We start from the raw sequence: 9,216 nt of genomic DNA on the forward strand, positions 1-9,216 counted from the left end.
AGAGCAATTACTTTGATATTACAATACATTACTGGGGAATTACAATATTTTGCTATACATCATTACAACAAGGCCATGTACTTTTACAGTGTGTACTGTGAAATTGACAATAATTTACTGTGAATTTACAATGTATACTGTGGAAGTTATGCTAAAATTGTCCAATAACTTACTGTAAAAGTAATGCAGATGAAGCTTTCATTTATTGTGAATTTACAATCACATCTAACCCCCTACCCCCAATAAACAACTCTGAGGTCAAGTCAATGTTAGCCCAATGGCATATTTTATTAACAAATACATATTTTTCAATGTACAGCAGATGCCAAGAACTTCAAAAGTTCAAGAAATTCAATTTCTTAGTCATAAAAGCCATCTTAAAAAGCAGAGAACTTGCGCAAACTTGCAATTCAACTACCAGTCTCAAAATTCAACCAGCTGTGTCACAATAACAGTAATGGACAGGATGGGAATGAGGCCTTCATGGCAAGATAAGAGAGCAAGGTAGAGAGCGATGAATGAATGTCGTAAAGGGGTCAGGCCCTCCTCTCAGTCTCAAACATTATAATGAGTCCACACGCAAAAGCATTATGTTAAAATCTTAGTGCAAAGTTGTCTTGAAAAATTACAAAAAGAACAAGGCTACTCAAAACTGAGCCGAAAAAAAAAAAAAACTATGATGCCCACTCAAAGTCAATAAGTCCTCAACAGTGTGCTCACATGAGGGTTAATTGTTGTCCGCTTCTTGGTCTTTGAGCCTCTTTCAGGATTGATGCCCAGGAAGCACCTGTTAATAAGCAAAGATAGTTTCAGTTTTAAATAGACTTAGAGTATGTATTGCAGACAGTATTTATCAAGTTGTGCTTTTTGCTGTGCTTTTCCCCCACATCAAACCCTTAGATCTTTCTCACACCATATTTTTTGCCATTTTTAGCCAAGATGCCTCAGGTTAGGTTTGCCTGAGGCAAAGTGGTTGATTTTCTACTATGAGAGGCCATATCAACGTGCAACCGCCACTGAAATGCATCTTCATGCAATTGGCCAGTTGGTAAATTAAAATCAAACCCTGTTGAATGTATGACAAACAAATCATTTTCAATTAACCTGATCGCATTCCGCTGTACCATCGGCGGTACAATGCGTGTGTTTTGGTTGATAACATCGGGAAATTCAATAACTTAAAAAAACAAACCTAAACATATCACATATCATTAAAAAGCTGAGATTTTTGTGATTCGAATGATGTAAACCATTTTAAGGGCCTGAGAGCATTTTGTTCTGCTTTTAAAGAAAATTTCATCTACTTCAATTAATACATTCGCATTTTGCAATAGACGTTTCGAAATCATCATTACATAGCCCGCCCCAAAACAAAATAAATAGCTGTGATTGGACAGGCAGGTATTTGTCAGCATAACATGTAGAATCCCAGACTGATCTGCAGAGCGAAATTGAATGAGTTTGCGAGATAAAAATGGTCTCACCAGGCTAGCCTCAGGTGCCTTGTTTGTCAGCATTTTCTTTGGCGTTTAATCAGACCCAAAAGTCGGGCGCACAAAAACCATGCGCGAGCGAGAGATACGAGAACACAATTCACGCGTGGACAAGCATCATCGCTAGAGCGCACCTCCGCACAGCGCGCACAAATGCAGTCATGCGAGCAAGGGCTTGGATGAGCGCTCGCTCAACTCTCTCTATGCTCTCACAGCTGCACCACACGAGCTCGCTCGCTAAAGATTACTTTTGCGACTTTGGGGGCGGGACATTGACTGATGTCTCCGCAACTGTGATTGGTTGTTGGATTTGATTAGCGACACGCATGATCTCTTGTTCCACAATCCGTCTCCAGTCAATCTAGGTAGAGAAGACATGTTTGAATTTGACCATTATGTCGGAGTAGGTAATTTATGTTAAAACATTAGTCTTGTTTAAACCATGCAATAAGCTCCCCTTACAAAAGTTAACCATGGTACACAACATGGTTACAGTGGTTAGATAATATCACCTTTTTTGATAAAGTTTTGTACAGGACTATACAAAAGTTTGCTAATGCTAAGTCTGAACCAACTCTGTGAACTGACAATGTCAATATGTAGCCTACAGTATATATTGCAAGATGATAAACAGTAAACAAAATATATAATAAAATTGGCATTATTGTTTGGTTTGCAGCCTATTGCATGGATCAAACAAGACTAATGTTTTAAAATTACGTGCTCCAACATAATGGTCATATAAAAGTGTCTTCTCTACCTAGATTGACTGGATACGAATTGAGAACAGAAGATTATGCGTATCACTGATTAAATCAACCAACCAATCATAGGCACGAAGACATCAGTCAATGTCCCGCCCCCAAAGACCCAAAAGTCATCTTGATCGAGCGAGCGTGTGTGGTGCAGCTGTGAGAGAAAAGAGAGGGCCGAGCGAGCGCTCATCCAAGCCCTTGATCGCGTGAATTGTGTTCTGCGCCCTCGCGAGGACGCTTGTATCTCTCACTTGCACGTGTTTTTTGGGTCTGATTAAACGCCATAATTTTCGACCTCAAAACAATCATTGAGTTGGAAGCCTGTACTATAATGTGAATAAAAAGATTAAATGCAATCTTTATAAAATACCTTTGAATGAACTCCAGCATCGAAGATCCAGCAGCAGGACACACAAGGTCGAATACGTAATAGCTGCTGAAGAAAGCAGCTACTCCGTGTAAAAAGGTGTAGGCCCATCACGACATGTCCCTCGATGGATATAAGCCATCCAGAGGGCTTCATTAGGTCACCTGAAATGAACAGATACAACATTGTGTTATGAGCACTTTGCGGTCTGCTTAAGATACAAAGTGCAATACAAATATAATTCTTATTATAAATCTTTTATTTATTGTGGTCCTGTAGATTTCTAGAATGAAAAAATAATGAGTTAGAAATGTCGATACTAGATCAAAGTAACATTACCTTGAACAATCAAGCAGGGGGTGCCGGGGAGTTTTGCAGTATTGACATCCACAGCAGTGGCACATGGCTGTAACATAGTTAACACACAATAACATGGATTTAGGATAAAGGATAAATATTGTTCATTGGTCAGAGGTAGTAAATCCAGCAGTTGCATGAGTCTGGCGATGCCATGTATAGGTCCAACCTAGCATAGATCATTGGATCTGATTAGACCATTAGCATCTTGTCTGCAAAGATTTCCGGAATTAGTCCGATTTAATAGCTGTCTCTTCTCAAGTTAGAACGTACAATAAAACTAATGGACAATAAAACGTGGCAATTTTCTAGGCTGATTTGATATGGAACTATACTCTCATTCTGGTTTAATAATCAAGGAAAGTTGCAAACGTACCATGGGCGCAGTGATATCATGCAGCACCTGAAAGTTTCATAAAGCCATTCCTTCCCTTATGTGCATCTTCAAATGCTTAATAAGAGAGGCCAAAGTGTCACACTTAAATGCACAAGCCTCAAGCAGACATTTCAAGGGTGTGTCAGGTGGTAGAGCTGATGCGCGAGGCAGTATAGGCCCAGCAGCCTGCAGGTAGGACCTATGCTGCCTACACATATAAATTTGCAGTGTGTATTCTGTACCTCCATGAGCAGTCAGGCACCCCACACTGGTAGTAATAATTGGGGGCATTGCTATGGTGTTTTGTGTGCTGAACATAGTTACACACATTCTCAGACAAACAAATTTACAGTTGAACATTGTGGTGCATGTTAACTAGTCACCTACCTAATCTATGTATCTACACTCTTAGGCTGACACTGAACAGGATAGTTAGTCTCGCCCTCTGATGACCTGGAAAGAAAAGAAAAAGGAGAAATTACACAAAGGCAACCAACAATAAGAATTTCAGTTTGAATGCAGATTATAATTGAATTTAAGCCATATGTTAAAAATGATAGTGGTGTGTGTGTGTGTGAGTGTGTATATATATATATCCCTTCCTGGACAGGGATTATTCTAGTCCAAGACTACAATGCATGTTTGAGCTGCTCTAATTTAAAAACACATTGTACTGACTAATTTTAAAATATATCGGTGCCATTGTTTTGTCTCAAGGTGCACACCTGTAGTCTTTGTGTAAGGTATGTTTGTAAAAACATCTTAAATGACCTAATTTAAATAAGGTCTAATCCTGGATTAACCTAAACCCTGTCCAGGAAACCGTCACATAGTGTTTTTTTTCTGTTGCACTTTGAGATTGCTCACTGCAAGTGCATTTACAACTTTTACAATTATTATTCATTCATATCAGGAAAAGTGGGAACCCAAGTGTTAAAACCCTTCCGTTGTCGGACACGACATGAGACTAACTTACTCGAGTTAGCTCAGTCATGTTGTATCTAGGATATCCGCTGGAAAAATATGTTTTCATTGACCGTTTGAATCACAAAGTTATTAAAGTTAAACAGCTAACGGTTAGCCCTGCTAATCTATGATAACCTTGACTAATTACATAAATGTGCACACATAAATAGTAATGTTTGTCCCATCATTGGTTTTATAAACTTTACAAACACCAGATTTGTCTAAACGGTAATAGTGACATGAAAAATTATAGCAAAACTCTCATTACTAACATTACTAACTATTAGCAAATGCTGTGAGAAAACTTTAAACAATTCCGGACACTTGCTAACAAAATGTGAACTGCAGTGTCATGCGATAAACGTTTATTTGAAAGTAAATATTATACGTATATTAAAATAACATGGGTGTAAGTGCTGCAATCATGCATGGTGCTCACCTTCTCCATTCAGCCCGGAATAGAAGACACGACGGCGGGCGAATGCATCCCAAACAGTCGAGGTTATCCCAAGATTCATTGCGCGCCTGTAACGGCTGAATATTTAAAAATAAACATTTTCAACCTTTATTAAATAAAAGTGTGTATTTATCAGAAAACATTTTTATTGTCACTGTTTTAGTATTATAAGTTTTGTTTTGTGTTAATATTATTCTGTTTATGTTGCGTATATTTCTAAGGTTGATTAATTTGAAATACTGTTGAATAGTTTAATCTACATCAACATGACATATTTTCTAAAATAAATTAATATTTTTCTGATTCCATATTTATTTTAATAAGTCAGAAACGTCTCCACTGTGTCCTGCTGACAGGCGCAGTGGGCATATGCAGCAAGTGACGCAAATTATGGGTCCTCCGAAGTGTAGACCGTCTCATTCAGTTCTCTTCCCGAACTTCTGAGGCTGCCACCTTAAAAGACCGAGTGCTCACCTTTTAAGGTTGCATGCTTAGAAGGTCGCAGCCCTTGAATTGGGAAACAGCTTTTGAACTTCAAAACCGCTCTTGAGGAGTCTATCGGTGATGTCACGGACACTACGTCCATGTTTTTTTATACAGTCTATGGTTCAAAACAGTGGCCGGTTGCATAAACATAGCCGTGACGTTAAGACTGCATCTTAAGAATGATTCTGACTAACTAGCAATTAGTTAATCAGTCTTATTATTTGGATTTAAATTAGACCAATCTACCTTTCTATGTAACATACTTAAAACAGTTAAGATCAGTCATGAAGAAAAAAAAATGCATGACTAACTTTTAAGACTAGTCTTAAAGGTTTATGCAACCGGCCACAGTTCGGTATGTCATGTGACTTTCCAGGGCATATTTCAATACAATATTTAACTGTAATAATACAGTTTAATGCTGTGAAATCCTTAATTTTTTTCACAGTGTTGCTGTGATTTTACAGACCTTTTTGTGATATAACAGCATGTTTTAGATTGCAAGATTTTACTGTAAAATAAGAGTTAAATGCTGTAAAATACAGGGATACTATAGTTTTCACAGGTATTCATTGGGATATTACAGGGAAACTTAATTACAACAAGTTACGGTAAAATAATACTGTTAATTATTGTAAAATGCTGGTAATTTCTAACAGTGTGAGGGTGCAAATAAGCAAAATATCGCCTTTAAAGTTATCCAAATGAAGTCCTTAGCAGCAGCATTAATTCACAAAAAATGTTTTGATATATTTACAGTAGGAAATGTACAAAATATCTTCATGAAACAATCTATTATCTTTACATAATAGTCTGATTATTTTTGACAAAAGAAAAATCAATAGTTTTGACCCATGCAATGTATTGTTGGCTACTTTAACAAGTATACCCGTGCTACTTATGACTGGTTTTGTGGTCCATGGTGACATATAGAAAAAGCAGTATAGTAATGTATATTTGATTATTTTGGTAAGCAGGTGCTGAGACATGGAGAAAAAACACAATCATTTTCCTTGCAATGTTGTCATCCGAGGGTTCCACAACAGGAAAATTGCATTTGACCCTTTTTTCTTATGTTTTTGTGTTATATAACACAACAGTGTGTCTAGCTGCTCCATTAAGGCAATGGAAAGCAGACCCAAAGGGCAGCAAGATTTTTAGGAATAAAACTCACAGCAGGAAGCCCCTTCTGCTTATCTCTCTAACATGCAACCTCTCGCTTCTTATTGTCATACTTATTTCTAATCTTTTATGCCCCTTAACGCGATACGCCGCCTTTAAAGGAACCACAAATTGTAAAATAAACTGGCACTTACTGAAAATGGAGAAGAAAATAGAGAAAAAAAATGTCTTCCCTTTTGAAACAAATGGTCAGTGTGAGAGGTGGTGCTTAACATTTAAGGAATAAACTTAAAAAAGTTTCATGTTCTACTCATTCATATTTACAACTTCAAATCTCATTGACTCTTGTGTCTTAGACAAAATATCATATAAGAATCAGTCATGTGAGAACCAATGAGATTACTGATAAGTTACTGCCATATGTTAAAAACGAGCTAATTATCATGCTTAAATAATAGTTTAACTACAACATCTATTATTTGTAAAAAGAAGGGCCATGTACTTTCTCCTGTAATGTGGAGGATTCAGACAATGTGATTTTCAAGTAGCCAACAGGAACCACAGCAGAGGTCAACACAGGCCCGAAACGCAGCAGAGCCTAAAGTGACACATAATTGCTTACACAATCCGTAACCGCGCATCAGGCACAAAGTGTGTGCATCAGGGGGCTCGCGCTTCCATTGTACGACGTTATGTGAAGTGGTTGTCCGTCATTGTGTTCCAGAGAGAGTCAGCCATGCAGACAGAGGCTGTCCGGGGAAATAAAAACACCCCTGGGATGGAGGTCTCGTCCTGTCAGTGAAGACAGTCACGGTCAGATAATAATGAAGACATCATGGGGGCCTATAGATAGGAGTCTAAGTCGGCGGAGTCTTAAAAGTGTTTAGAGATTCTCGGTGCACAAGGGAAGAAGTCATTGATTCAGCCCCAGGTTTACCTTATAGAGGCTGGCAGAGCGTTTGAGGATGGAATCCTAATGCTGCTTTGCCATTCAATTGTGTGGCGCTCTCTCTCTCTCTCTCTCTCTCTCTCTCTCTCACCGACATTGTGCCTTGATGTTTTGATGGAGATCCTGTTAAACATTCATGAGAATGCATTATTTGCCTGTCTTTTTGGTACTAGTGTAGGAGTGAAAATGCATGCAGTTTTTTGAAACTATGAATTTGGAGAAGTAATCTTGGATCAGAGAGTGAAGTTTATGGTTCAGATTTCCTTCAGCATGCATAGTCTTATGATCATAACACATATCCACATTTCATACAATATAACATATCTTTTTAATCATGCTATTTCATTTTTTCTCATTTATGCTACAGTATTACTTGTTGAAAAGCAATGAAAAATCTTTTCTGGACACAATATCAGAACCGAATGTATTTTTTGGCTCAGCCCCCAGAGTGTTATGATATTATCGGAGATGAGTCACTAGACATGCACAAAGATGGCACTCTTGGATTTGTTCCCCAGAGAATAGACCCGGTAATATGACATGTGTCTCATGATCTTTTATTATGTGATAGCAACTGAGGAACTCAGATGCAAAAGCCGCTAAACCCCACCTATGAGATAATATTAACGAAATGCTTTTGACATGTATTTTACTGTATATTCATCAAATACCTTAACTTCAAATCTGCTAAATCCCCACTTTGTTTCATATCTGTCAACCATCCCATTTTCCCGTTATAAAAAATTCCACTGTCCGTATTTGATGTTTGCTACATTCACCTCTGTTAAAGCAGGCGACAGTATATCTGTAACATATCACTCATACGACACCCACCAATAAGACAAGAAGAAGAAAGCTTCCCGAGGATAGGTGGAGGATGACGAGCAGCGTGCAAAGCTACAACTGCCACGCGTATTAGCGCGCACGTCCGCCCGCCAGCATACACAAACTTACACATTTGAATGTGCTGGCTGATGCGTGTGGCGGGGTGTGCTTTTTCATAACTTTGCGTGAAGGAAAACACTGCTGTTTGTGCTTTACTACTTAACTCAGAAGGTGTTAAGGAATGCAAGGTCTGTGACCTATGTGTATAACAAGTCACTTTCAGATGCAAGAGTGCCATACAAACAATAATACAGTACAAGGTATACACTGCCAAAAATGACTTTTTGTATTTTTGTCTATTTTCTTGATAAGCAAAATGACTATACATTTATTTATGAATTTTTTTCTTGAATTAAGTCTTAAGGAAAAGTTAACTTATTTCAACTTTTTTTTGCTTGTTTTAAGCACAAATTAACTTTTTTTGTCTAAAAATTAGACTCATTTTGCTCATCAAGAAAATACAGTAAAATAATTTTTTTGCAATGTACCCATCCATTCACCTACATAGTAGTCAAAATTAGTGCTGTGGGGGTGTGTGTGTTGGGGTTCGGGAAATTTTCCTTATTTTCAAATCCCAATTTTGAAAACTATGCTTGAATGTTTTGTTTTAATGTTGCTTTTAATACAGCAAATACATACTTGCATTTCTACACTGGCTTCCATGGCCATGCAGAGACCTTTGGAGAGGCAGGTGCTTAAAGTATAAAAATGGCACATTCCCTGCCGACACACACGCACACAATTGAAAAAAATAATAAAGCAAAATAGAAAAGGACATACCATTTTAAGTCTAATATTTTTATTTATTTTTCCTTGCAAATAGAGTGAGACAGAAAAATCTATATAGACAGAGTTTTATATCTTTATATCTATACTTATGCATTTGGCAGACACTTTATCAAAAGCGACTTACAGTGCATAACAATGTAAACATTTTGTCTGTGTGTGTATGTGTGTGTGTGTGTGTCTGTGTGTGTGTGTATGTGTGTGTGTGTGTTGGGAT

The 9,216-nt window shown here is 37.7% G+C and overlaps 1 long non-coding RNA gene across 1 annotated transcript; it reads right to left on the bottom strand.

Annotated features, from left to right (window-relative positions):
* Nucleotides 1-263: 263 nt before the first annotated feature.
* Nucleotides 264-5,042, bottom strand: LOC135773289 (uncharacterized). The gene is made up of 5 exons (XR_010543501.2): nucleotides 4,754-5,042; nucleotides 3,736-3,801; nucleotides 2,955-3,021; nucleotides 2,619-2,779; nucleotides 264-787 (listed from the first exon to the last, which is right to left on the bottom strand). It is a non-coding gene; the product is annotated as an uncharacterized lncRNA (long non-coding RNA).
* Between the last annotated feature and the right edge of the window lie 4,174 nt (nucleotides 5,043-9,216).

The sequence above is a fragment of the Paramisgurnus dabryanus genome, chromosome 9, assembly GCF_030506205.2.
Source record: "Paramisgurnus dabryanus chromosome 9, PD_genome_1.1, whole genome shotgun sequence".
Taxonomy (NCBI): domain Eukaryota; kingdom Metazoa; phylum Chordata; class Actinopteri; order Cypriniformes; family Cobitidae; genus Paramisgurnus; species Paramisgurnus dabryanus.